The sequence below is a fragment of the Amblyomma mixtum genome, chromosome 3, assembly GCF_055824585.1.
Source record: "Amblyomma mixtum isolate Tamu chromosome 3, ASM5582458v1, whole genome shotgun sequence".
In the NCBI taxonomy this organism is placed as follows: Eukaryota; Metazoa; Arthropoda; class Arachnida; order Ixodida; family Ixodidae; genus Amblyomma; species Amblyomma mixtum.
In genome coordinates this window covers 348,709,527-348,722,707 of record NC_143014.1, presented here as the reverse complement: position 1 = coordinate 348,722,707, position 13,181 = coordinate 348,709,527, and positions in this window count along the sequence as shown.

Sequence of the window (13,181 nt, the reverse complement as noted above, 5' to 3'; positions counted from 1 at the left end):
AATACATTGCCACTTTCATCGCTCTAATCTTCGTTATAGAGCTATCGTTTCACCCCGAACACGGGTGGCTGGTGCACTGCGCAATGGTGCCAGCTCAAGGAGAAATTTCCACAGTTCGAGAGCTCTCGTAGGTACCTAAATCCTTATATCTAATTCGGAAGATGAATAAATAAGTAAATAAATATTATATTCGTGGACAACTAAAAATCCAATGATAAACGTGCTCCTAAAAACGCGACGCTAATTTCATTCCTACTGTTCGATGACGTTGCAATGAGTCGCACGGCACTTGCACGGCAGAAATATGGGATGTGACGCCAGCAGGTTCAATTTAGTCCACCGAGACGTCAGAATGATCAGTCGGCGCTGATGGTGGGAAGGCCACCTTAGACACAAATTGGCTCGTCCATTCTTGAGTTGTATCTGAACCCAGCAGAAAGATATTTCCTTTAGTGATTTTTATCCTTCGTCTTCTGTTTCTTTTGTTCCTAAAGTGATGTGTGCTTCTATTATTTTCGTTGATAAGTTAAATCATGCCAGCAGATAAGCTCCAATGTTGAAGTATGAAGAAGGCGTGAAGCAAGGAACTAAGTGAAATTGTTGACGGCAGTATTAAACAACAAACTCAATTTGCCGATCTATCGCGTCGGTAGTTACTACTGCGCCGTTGAAAAAAAGGAATATTCATAGGCATTCCTATCAGCGATGGTGGGTAAACCAAAGACCGGCTACAAAGCTCGCACTGAATAAGTACAGAAAGTTGGGCTAGTTGGTGTGGATTCATACTTAGCAGCGCAAGAAAACGAGGACCAAAGCGAACGAGGAGACACAACACAAGCGCACTGAAAGCTAGAAGGGCCGCATTGAGGAAAAACCGAACTAAAGAGTAGCATGCTCTGCGGGTTGAGCGGTAACGACGAAGGACGGGACCAAAACCTTGAGAAGCAGAAAGAGGGACGGGGTCAAGAGGACCGAACGAATAAGCGACTGGGCCCTAAGAGAACAAAAAGAGAGAGAGAAAGAGGGAATGGCAGTATTAGTGGAATTGGTTCACTGCGGCGTGAGAAAATAAAAGAAAGAAAAGCGGGCTTGGAGGAGGGAAGAGGCTAGCCTGGACTTGGAGAAATAATACAGGAGGTAAAAAAGAAGCAGGAAAAAGTTTAATGAAGTCCTCATTTCAATGCCACTCGTGTAGAGGGTACCACTAATCAAACAGAGGCTCCCTTAAACTGCACCTCTTATCTTTATTCAAAGAAAAAAAAATATTTCTACCACCGCAATCACGACTCGATCGGAGAGTGTGCGCAGGCGCCAGCGGGGGTGCAAGGCTTAACTCTCTACCCGGTTGCGATCGCGCGGTAGTGGATATGTGCCTAATTGGCGGAACCCGATTAGTTTGTTAAGGAAGCGCTCGAGTCCGTGAGCATTCATTATAGCTCCTCGGAAAGGCTAATAAATCGCAGGTAGAGGAGTGCGTCGCCGTTGTGTTCGCCTATTCGAAACACTCTCTGCTCTGTGACGTTTTGTAAAGGTCCTAATGGAAGACTTTTTTTTATGTTGCCATGTCATTTCTGATGTCTGATTTCTCAGCTCGTACAGATTGGATTACTACAATGCCAAACAATAGTAGATCCCACACATAACCTTACTGAAACTGCGATGTGCTCGAGCATTGTGCTCCAGATATGGCCTCACCTGCGCCTTTACCTTGCTATGTTTTGTTCCTTTTCTTCCGCGGGATCACTTAGTTGAGATTTCATGCGAATTGTTGTGCGGCACACACTTGTACATAGGTTTAGCTGCGCTGCAAATTTAGAGAGTGCCCGCTGAAGATCGGAAGTACAGCGAAGTAACTTCATGGACCAATTTAGCCGAGTCCCTCGCGTCGGCTCTACGAGATTGCTTCGAGCTTTAACCTTGTTAGGTATGTTTTGTGGGTCTGGCACCTAAAGATTACCCACAGTAATTGTTTTGTGCTAGTGTCCGCTGACACGCAAGCACAACCGAGACCACTGATGGCCGTGGTAGCTTAGGCAGCTGGCGTGAGCTCCCAGAGATGCTAACTTTTTAGCCGAATGGAGCTCTGCAGAACGTTTTTACTTCGGCAGTCTTTGCTGTAAAAATTTTGCACATTTACGTCTTGTCTGCCGCCATGCAGAACGAAATGCAGATAACATGGACAGTTGTGGTAGTTGCGAAAAGGTAGCAACTTTGCGGCAAAATTTAAAGCCTCTGTCTGACCTCTCGGTTGATTCTTCGTTGCCCGGGTGACATCAGAGAACCGTTTCCACCTTTCCGACCGATTGTAGACCAGTTCTAATTTTCCCTCTGTTTCTTGAAGTGGCATGCATTATGACAACACTTTTAAGAGGTCCGAACACCTGAACGTTGTATCGGCTACGCACTTCTTGTTCGTTGGGGGAAAATTTTGTTTCAGATAGGCATAATCATTTTTGCTTTTGTTTTGGTCTGGCGGGACGAGTTGGCTTCAGACGTCACTTGCTTTTTTTGGTGTGTGGCTTGGCGTTTGTTATCCTATTTGGCTCCCTTCCCAGAAAAATTCCCGGAGCTGGACATCGGCAACCTATGAAGAGAGGCTTTGAGGAGTGCAGAACGAGAGCCCCTTCTCGCATGTCCAGTCAGCCGGGCAGCGTAGGAGCGGCTCATCGTCCGGACGCATTATCCGGCGGCGGGGGTGCTGTTATGCTTGGGATGCCCCCTCCCTCCACCCTCCCCCAGCTTAAGTGGATTAGCGCGCGGACTCCCTCGACAGGGGTGACCACTGCGGCGGCGGCGAAGGCCGAACTCGAACGCACGCCACTCGGGCAACGACCTGCAGGCCGGGGAACCCAAGCCCCATGCGCGGCCACTTGAACAGGGGGGAACGCCACTCGCGCGGCCTGCGCGACTTAGATGGAATTCCTCTCTTCAATCTCGTCATATGACGGGGAGTGTACAGTGGTGAGAGAGTCTGTGACTGGCACCGAAGGGAACTTTTCAGGACGCGCCTTCTGCAGCAGGCCCGGCCCCTATTCAGGTGTCTCAGGGAATGAAGAGCATGTAAAACTGGGCAGAGAGTACGGCCAAGAGACTCCCGTTGGCGAAGGAGCCCCCTTCCACTGAGAGGCACTCTTAGTTGCTCTCTCTTGTAAATCATGTAAATAGTCTGCATAAAGTTTTTCCTTGCTATCTCCTCGTAACCCCTTCTCCCGCCTTCAGCGTCCCTTCTCCGACCCGAACACAATTCCCCGTTACCAATACGGCGCAGTTCTTGCAATATTTGTACTCTAAAACTGCGTAACATTAAGGAGTACCCTTGTCCTCACCTTTCGTGACCTTTTGTGGCCCGTAGGAGTGGCGTAAGGGCTCCTCAATACGGCTGAGAAGCAAACCCAGCTGCTCGATTACTTTTGGCAAAGGGGATACACATTTTCGGAGCGCTAAAACAATAAGGACGCAGAAGGAACAGACAGGGACGAGCGCTCCCTCTGCGTCCCTGTTGTTTTAGCGCTTCGAAAAATGTCATAACTGCACCAACTAGCCCGATCCGCTACACTTCTGGATACACATTACACTTCTGGGCTACATGGCCACCGCGTGACAGCTGAGATAAAATAATGCACAAATAAAAAAACTCCAAAACTTCGGCTGTGGTTCCAAAGCCACTGATTTAGAGAAATTAAGACAGCGAGAACAAGAGCCATGTGGCATCTTGCTTCTCACTGTCGAGGGTCACATTGAGGGCTAAAAAATGCACGACTGCATAAAACGGTCACGAGACCTCGTCCTTATTTGCTATTTTTCAACCGCGGAAAATATGATGAGAAGTTTGCGGTACGTACGCTCTTGCTTGCACCGTGCGAGAGGGCTTGCCAAAAGGAAACACGAAGAGACAATGCAACACGCCCGGTTGCTTGCCCGCGAACTGGCGTAGATATCAATAGGGAAATAGCATGTCTACAGATGATATGAGATCTTTAACATATTTTCCTTTTGTCGAGATGCGCATTCAACACGTAACACACTCAAAAAATACAGGATTACCGCATCTTTCTGCCAGCTCCCTTTTTCCTAACGTCTCTTGGTTTTCACCCCTTGCAACATTTCCTTAAATGCTCCCTCTAATTTTTTTAGCTTTCTTTAGCAAATAGCGACTAAAGCGTTCTTCTTACACGACCATATTAAGGGAACTGAGTGTCGCTGGGCGTTGGAATTGTTATAAAGGTTCAATGGTGACCAGAAATAAATACATGAAAAGTGGTCGCAAAGAACTTCTAGCGCAACCTTACAGTAATACACGGAAGGTAAAAACCAACGTAGACAGCGCACTAGCAGGCCAGTAAGTGCTGTTGCAAACATGTTCCTAGCAGTGTAAAAATAGATGTTGGTAAACACGGCAAGTAGACTCACCATTTTGCTGAATTTCACGGTTCCGCTACGAGAGATTCAGTGTGTGTGCGTCCAACTGAGGAAACACAGGTTGCGCTGTTCGCTCGAATGTTCCTCGTTCATTTGACGCGCGTCATGAGGTTGCTATACATTGCCACTTGGAGCACGTCGCCACCTCGTTGCACCCCCAAGCGGAAAGAAAAGCTGCTACCAACTAGCATATGCTTCGATACGAAAGTTGGAAGGCAAAAAAATAGTAGTAATCAATTAGAAATGCTGCGTTTGTTTCTCGGGCCGGGCCTGCACTCCTCTCCCGTATGTAGGCATCAAAGATTTCAAGGTTCACTCAAATTATTATAGCGATACATAGCTAAGCAAACAAATTTCCTTTGTACAGCTGCCCTCTACGAGGCATGGGTAGCGCCCCCCCCCCCCCCCCCCCCCGCCGGATTTTCCCTATCGCCTCCTCAGTTTTAAGAAAGCACAAATGCAGACAAAAACAAAGGAACGATTAAAATGACACATGTGTCCCAACTCCCGAGGCCTAAGCAGCTTGCTTCACACCATGCACCACGGTTCCACGTGGGTCTGCCGCCAGAGACAACCTTGAAGGCCATTTCATTGAGCTCTCGACTTTGTGGCCTTGAAGTTCGTCCTAGAAATAGCTGAATGCAGAATTTATTTACTGCTTGCTCCCGTCTTCAATACGGGAAAAACTGATTGTTCTTATCCGTGTAGAAAGCGCAGTTTAAGAAAGGTTATGTATGGGATCTACTATTCTTTGGCATTGCTGTAATCCAATCTGTACGAGCTGAGAAATCAGACATCAGAAATGACATGGCAACATAAAAAAAAAGTCTTCCATTAGGATCTGTACAAAACGTCACAGAGCAGAGAGTGTTTCGAATAGGCGAAGACAACGGCGACGCACTACTCCACCTGCGATTTATTATCCTTTCCGAGGAGCTATAATGAACGCTCACGGACTCGAGCGCTTCCATAACAAACAAATCGGGTTCCGCCAATTAGGCACATCTCCACTACCGCGCGATCGCAACCGGGTAGGGAGTTAAGCCTTGCACCCCCACTGGCGCCTGCGCGCACTCTACGATCGAGTCGTGGTTCCGGTGGTAGAAATAGTTTTTTTTTCTATGAATGAAGATAAGAGGTGCAGTTTAAGGGAGCCTCTGTTTCATTAGTGGTACCCTCTACACGAGTGGCATTGAAATGAGGACTTGATTAAACTGTTTCCTGCTTCTTTTTTACTTCCTGTATTACTTCTCCAAGTCTAGGCTAGCCTCTTCCCTCCTCCAAGCCTGCTTTTCTTTCTTTTATTTTCTCACGCTGCAGTGAACCGATTCCACTATTACTGCCATTCCCTCTCTCTCTCTCTCTCTTTTCTCTTAGGGCCCAGTCGCTTATTCGTTCGGTCCTCTTGATCCCGTCCCTCTTTCTGCTTCTCAAGGTTTTTGTCCCGTCCTTCGTCGTCACCGCTCAACCCGCAGAGCATGCTACTCCTTAGTTCCGTTTTTCCTCAATGCGGCCCTTCTAGCTTTCAGTGCGCTTGTGTTGTGTCTCCTCGTTCGCTTTGGTCCTCGTGTTCTTGCGCTGCTAGGTTTGAATCCACACCAACTAGCCCAACTTTCTGTACTTATTCAGTGTGACCTTTGTAGGCGGTCTTTGGTTTACCCACCAACACTGATGGGAACTTCTATGAATATTTCTTTTTTTCGACGGCGCAGTAGTAACTACCGACGCGATAGATCGGCAAATTGAGTTTGTTGTTTAATACTCCCGTCAACAATTTCACTTAGTTCCTTGCTTCACGCCTTCTTCACACTTCAACATTGGAGCTTATCTGCTGGCATGATTTAACTTATCAAGGAAAATAATAGAAGCACACATCACTTTAGGAACAAAAGAAACAGAAGACGAAGGATAAAAATCACTAAAGGAAATATCTTTCTGCTGGGTTCAGATACAACTCAAGAATGGACGAGCCAATTTGTGTCTAAGGTGGCCTTCCCACCATCAGCGCCGACTGATCATTCTGACGTGTCGGTGGACTAAATTGAACCTGCTGGCGTCACATCCCATATTTCTGCCGTGCAAGTGCCGTGCGACTCATTGCAATGTCATCTAACAGTAGGAATGAAATTAGCGTCGCGTTTTTAGGAGCACGTTTATCATTGGATCTTTAGTTGTACACGAATATAATATTTATTTACTTATTTATTCATCTTCCGAATTAGATATAAGGATTTCAGTACCTACGAGAGCTCTCGAACTGTGGAAATTTCTCCTTGAGCTGGCACCATTGCGCAGTGCACCAGCCACCCGTGTTCGGGGTGAAACGATAGCTCTACAACGAAGATTAGAGCGATGAAAGTGGCAATGTATTTTATTTTACCTTGTTGTTTTCTTGTTTTTGCAAGCGATACTTTTGCAAAATGGTTGTAATGTTTGCGGTGCGCAGTAGCGCTTTTGAAAGCAGCGGTAAGAGTGTGTTACACGCAGTGGTAAAAAAGAAAAAAGTTAAGTCAACTCGGCAGCAAAATTGGGTGGGAACCGTGCCTTAAATCGGTTCGGAACGGTTCCTCCCATTCGTTTATGTTCAAGTTCAGTTCCAAGATGGCGGAAAAATTGAGGTTCGGTTCAGGTTTATGCGTCCGTTCGGGTCCGGTCCGACATCCTACTTGTGTTCATCGGAAATCGAGCTGGACAAATTCAGTACGCAGCAGTCTTTTTATGCACTGCACTTATTGCTCGCAACTGCATTTGTCTCGTTTGTCTTTTAGATGATCCAGTGGGCATTTCTTTGACACCTTTCACAGATGCCCTCAGCTCTTGATTTCATTGTTCATCCCCGAACGGCTTTTTTGGTTTTCCTCCCCAAGCCCATGGTCATGAACGCACAAGTCTTCGTGAACGCTTGTGTCGTACACAAGATGCTTCTTGAGCAGTAGACCGTTAAGGCCACTGAAAAATGTCTGTAATTTCCATCTTCATTCTCTATCTTGACGTTCCTCCCCTTCCCCAAAGTTAAGTAGCGTATGCGAAGAGATTTTTTTGCAGCCGACTTCACCTTTCTTGAAACTTAACCCTTCGCTCTTACGAGGAATCTTGCTGCATTGAAAGGAGCTGCCTGGTCGTGCTGTAGATGCGTTGCTGTTGTCCTACAGCAGAGGATTTGTAGGGCTGCGCATGAGAAAGCTTTTACGGCGAAGCCCGTTATTGGCTCCTACTGTCGTCCGTTAAGAAAGCGTACCACACGCGTTTAACTCGGGAAGTAAAAAGGATAGAAAAAAAAACAATGTTTGCTTCAGGTGGAGGATGAAAAATGAACCTAGAAGCCAAGCTTGATGACTGTAGGTTAATTGAAATGTTGAAATTGCATCAAAATAGCGCGGACGTCGATATTGCCATGATAAGGGTGTGACGTCACATCCACTGGAAGTCGTCGCGGCATAGTGTCCTCTGCTTTCGCCTCTCAACACTTTAGTTGCGAAAGTGTCCACGCAAGTTTTTCACCCTTCACATTCTAGTAGCTACGTACATCACACGAGCGGTGTAACTGCCTATATGCTTTTGGTAAGTGCTGTGCGCTCTCATCAGACAAAATTAATGAGATTGAAGGCCTTTGCAAAGAGTGAAAACGAAGTAGGATTATTGCGAGCTTTTTTTATTTGAATGGAATGGTGTACCGGCCACTGTACACAGTTCATATGTGGCATGCTTTCGTGTAATGTTTTCTTGAAGTGTTCACGAAGGCACTTTTTTTTTCTACCCGCCGCGGTGGCTCAGTGGTTACGGCACTCGGCTGCAGAACCGAAAGACGTGGGTTCGATCCCGGCCGCGGCGGCCGAATTTCGATGGAGACAAAATTCTAGAGGCCCGTGTACTGTGCGATGTCAGTGCACGTTAAAGAACCCCAGGTGGTCGAAATTTCCGGAGCCGTTCACTACGGCGTCTCTCATAGCCTGAGTTGCTTCGGGTCGCTAAACTAGAGTAAACTATACTAAAGTAAACAAAAGTAAACTAAATTTTTGTTTTTCAATTGATGGCAAAAAACAAAACTCCCTATATCGCTTTTGCATTTGCCGGTTTTAACAATAAGACATTACAGGCGTTGAGAGCGGTGTGCTTGACAGAATCCACGGTAGGGTTTCGTGCGCGGCCGCTAGCAAACGTAACCAAGGATAGCGTTACATGTGATGTACTCCGATTCCTGAGATGCATTCCGGTTTGCTGCGCTGAGCTTGTTTTTTTTTTGTTTTTTGCGGCAACACTCGCTGTGTAGGGCCCAGCCTGTGGAGACAGATCTTCCTTGCACATTATACACCGCTCCACCCCGCGTGCTTCTCCACTGAAGACAACACGTTGAGGCTAGCCTTTCCAACGCCATTAATGTGTCGAGGTTCCGATCGTTAGCCGATAGCCAGCCGTTTCTACGCCAGCTCCTCTCTGCGTGACGCTGATCGCATCTCGCAAGTACGGAACTGCCACATGTGGCGATAATTCGGCGCGACAAGCCGCGCAGTGAGTTCGGGCGATGAGCTGACAGCGGTTTCCTCGAAGCTGTCAACAACCGCTTCATCAATATGCATGGAGCGTAATAGATAAGTGAACGCCTCAGAGGAGCTGTGGAACAGAAAAGCGCGTTATACAGGGCATCTTTTCATTGTGCTCCCTCCTTGCGAATGTGTGACCGGCGTGCAGAACACAGAAGCGGCCGCAACGGAGCAACGCCGTTGAAACGCGGCGCATCCCAAGTCTGATTGCTTTATGCGGATGTACCAGCGACAGTGTCTTGAGGAATGTCGCTTCATGAAGCACAATTAAAGCTAAACAACAGTTAATTCCCGTGACGACCGGCTCGCAGGGTTTTTTGCGTGGCGTTCAGCACCATCTCCGAGCGAATGTGTGTGGACGCGTGTAGGCCGGGACCGCCACCGCAACGCATTTCACCGTCCCTCTCTCGGCTCGTGCGCGCCTACGCTCCGCAGCTGCTCGTTTCAGGCACAGCTTCAGGGTATATCGTTTTTTTTTGTACTTGGTGCACAAGTAGCAGATGATACTATCTATTTTTTTCATAATTTTTCCCCTTTTTTGTTTTTGTGAACCAATTCTGCGTTTACGTTTTCTGGCGCTTTCCGGATGTACACGTCACGGGTACGTCGCACTCTGGGCAGATCAAGGAATATCGAGAATCGTGCCCCAGGAGTGTGATCACATGTGGGCTATTGGATTACCCAAGCGAGGTGATGTACGTAGTTTTGACGTCAAGGAACCGCTCGGTTCTCCATAGTTAGGCTGAAATACTCGGCCATGTCGACGACGCTGAATTTTTTGCGACACGAGGCCTTTAGCGCCCATGTGTTAAGTACCATTGCCTTGCTTAGGTGCACAAAAAACATAGTGGATAAAAGGCTTTGGAGGATAAGAGAGTCATTCTAAGAAATGCACAAACTAGCCCAGCAGTGTGTCTTAGTTTATTGCTCAAAAAACATTCTATGAGTTTCCTGTGAGACGGTATTCACCCTTCTTCGGGCAGGAGTCATTTCTGCACTTCACTTTTTCCCACACACACATTGGAAGCACTCCAGGTCTCCAGGGAGCCGAATGCCTCAGTTCCTGGTGTGGATGGCACCGAAAGATTTGCACGAAGACGCCGGGGGAGCAGTTGTCCTGAAGCCACTTGTCACGCAATAGCAGCAGCACCTTCTAGTCCTCATGCATTCGGCGAGCTCTTTCCAGCATGAACGTGACGACGCGCAGCTCTTCTCGCTTGCTGCTAACGTCGTGGTACATCCTTTCCTTGATGTTCCGTATTCTATCCATAGTCCCTTCGAGCCTGCCGGCAGATTCCGCATTACGGTTCTCCAAGGTGCGCCTATGGTGCCGATCCAGGCCGTGGAGTGTAATGTTTAAACACATAATATGTTGGCAGGTGGTATAAAGCTGCTTACGTATGGCAGCCGAAGCAGCTTCTAGATGCTCAGTCCTGCTGGGCGTAGAATCCATGGCTTGCTGTGGAGACGCCTTTTGCAAAAGATTTCGTCCTCCTCCTCTTCGCCCAGCTGCGTAGCAGTGCGTTTCAGGTAGGCCGGTAGGCCGATGTATTGTCGTCGGCCTGCTGCGCGCGGCCGCGCGCTGCGCTTTCGTACACCCTTTAATTCCTCATGTGGCATATTTAAATTTGCTTGCTCTTCTGGTCAACAATGGTAACCGCTGTGCTGTGCCAATGTAACGAGAACGGAGAACATATTTTTCATGCCATTATTGACACATATATCTTTCCCGTTACTTTCAGTCTAAAAATATATTTGTCAAAATACACTATATGGCTACGTTACAGTATTCCGCATAATACAGTTAAGTGCTTCGTCGCACCACAGGGATTTGACACTGGAGCTTGCCTGGATTGCCCGGAATCAGCGAATAAGTGCGGTCGCATCTCCGTAGAACTTTCCTCGTGGCGAGCGCAGCAGTATATGCGACAGTTTACGCCACTTAGTTCGGTACCGCGAGACCGGCCCCCGCTCCAAGCAGGCACTTTTTTTGCATTGCACTTCGCCTCGACGAAGAGTGCGCGCATACGACTGAAGCTTTTTGCCGATAAGAGCCAGTCCAGACAAGTTCCGATGTTAAATTATTTATCAAATAACACAGACTAATGTATATCACACGAGAAACTTTTACAACTGCAGGAGACAAATACGGAACAACCTCTATTCTCTTTCCTGCGTCGAAGTCGGGCCACTTAGTCCCGACATTAGTTTAAAATTTGTGGGCCAACCGTTTGTCGCAGAATGTTCTGAATGGTGTCATATAATTCAGCACTTTGTGCAGCATAAACTTCCATGTCAAGTTAAAGCCTGTCTCGCGGAAGGGATTCGAACCGGCGACCTATGTACGCCCAATGCCACGTCTTTACGAATCTTCATACGAACATTGCGGCTCAACCGCTAGTCGCAGTGTTGGGGGCGGTTGCATACGGTTTCGCATTTTGTGCAGGAGAAACTTACTAGTTAAGTTAGTGTAGCTCACATCAGGGATTGAACCGGCGACCTATGTTCACTCTGTTAACGCTCGATATTCGATCCCTGCCTGAGTGGGGGCTAATTATGTTTAACAGTTGTGCTGTTCCTGCTTGTGAAGATTCCAGCGCACAAGTCTGTGTGGGATCCATACATGGCCCATTTGTGTCGAATATCTCTTCATTCTGCTTGGCGGCTTACATGAAAATCTTCAAACTGGCGAGGTGCCTGGTGTGTTGTCGCTGGCATGAAGGGATAACTTGTTTACAACGTGTTTACCTGGAGCGAAATTGCAAACCTGATAACATCCTCCTTCAACATGTCGGTTTTTGATGTACTGATTACTGTGCCGTCTTCATGCCATGGGGCCTCAGGTTTGAAAGCTTGGATGCCTGTGATCGGGATGAAATTTTACTATAGTGTATGAGTGTACTGTGTGTAAATGACGATACTAGAAGAAAGGAGAAGAAAAGTAAGAAAGTAAGAAGAAACGATAAGTAGAAGAAAATTCTTTCTTCATTCTGCAGAAAATTTGCCGGTGAGCCGCATAAACGTAATGCCCCAGGGCTGGCAGTTCGCTAATTAAGAAGGAAAACTTTGGTCTTCAGTACTGCATAAAAACGAGTCTTCTTAGACTTTAGACCAGATATTAACTACGCTGCGTAAAAAAAAAATGGAGGCGGCATTTAAGCTCAACCTCATAGGTGTACTTCGTAGCGTTAATGAGTTAACGGTGAATTGGTAATTCTGCACTTTACATTTATAGATCCCTCAGAGTAGTTATACCATTCTTGGCGCCGTGGTGCAGCGGTAAAGCGATGCATCACTGCCCTACAATGGCAGGTTGTTTTACCCGAGACACCCCTGGCTGCCAATCGTTTATTTAACTGCCACCTGCAGCGGTGGTCAGTTTGCTCGCAATCCAGTGATCAGGTTGTGGTGCGCTGCAAGGTCAAGTAATCTACGTGGCCCACCTAGGTAGGCGGAGCAGCCGGTTGATCCGACTGCGAGGCTTCAAACGGTCGACGCCGCACAATGTTTTTCAAACTCGGGGGCACCAACGCTCTCGCGATAAAAAGGCCGCTTAAAGTGTGTGGTGTTCAGACGAACTGCTTGCAAGCGTCGAAAAATTCTTCCCGAATCTGGCATCGGCGCCCCGTGCTATTTGTGGGATATGACCAAGGGTGTACAATATGCAGGGTGGTCAGCCCCGGTCCAGTTTATGGAGGGTGTCATTTTTGGCTCACTCAGTGAGTGTTTCTATTACGGTTGTACTACAGGCCAAAAATAAAACGCGAACGAGACGACTGAATAACGAACAAAAAATAAAAAGTTCTTAGCCGGGGGGTGCTCCATACTACTGAAGGTAATTTCACTTCGAAGGCGCGAAGACTGCCCATTAAAAGTGTTTATCAACCTCGCTTGTATTTCCGCTCCCAGAGGTAATACGTTGGTGTTTTTGCGTTGTTTTTTTTCTTGCTGTCTTGTTCGCGTTTCATTCGTTGCTCATATACTGCCCGTATACTACTCATATACTATTCCTTCACTACCTGAGCCTCATTTGTCCTTGACCTCTTCGCCGGGACCAGGCGGCCCAATTGGCCTGATTTTTTTTTAATTGCACCACGAGTCCGGTTTTCTTAACCGACGAGTATACAGGTAAGTACGGGTAATTAAAGATCGTGGCGAATGCTGTACCTCTACGCCACTGGTACGAGAGACGTTGCAGTGATTTTAGCAAGTATTTCCTTC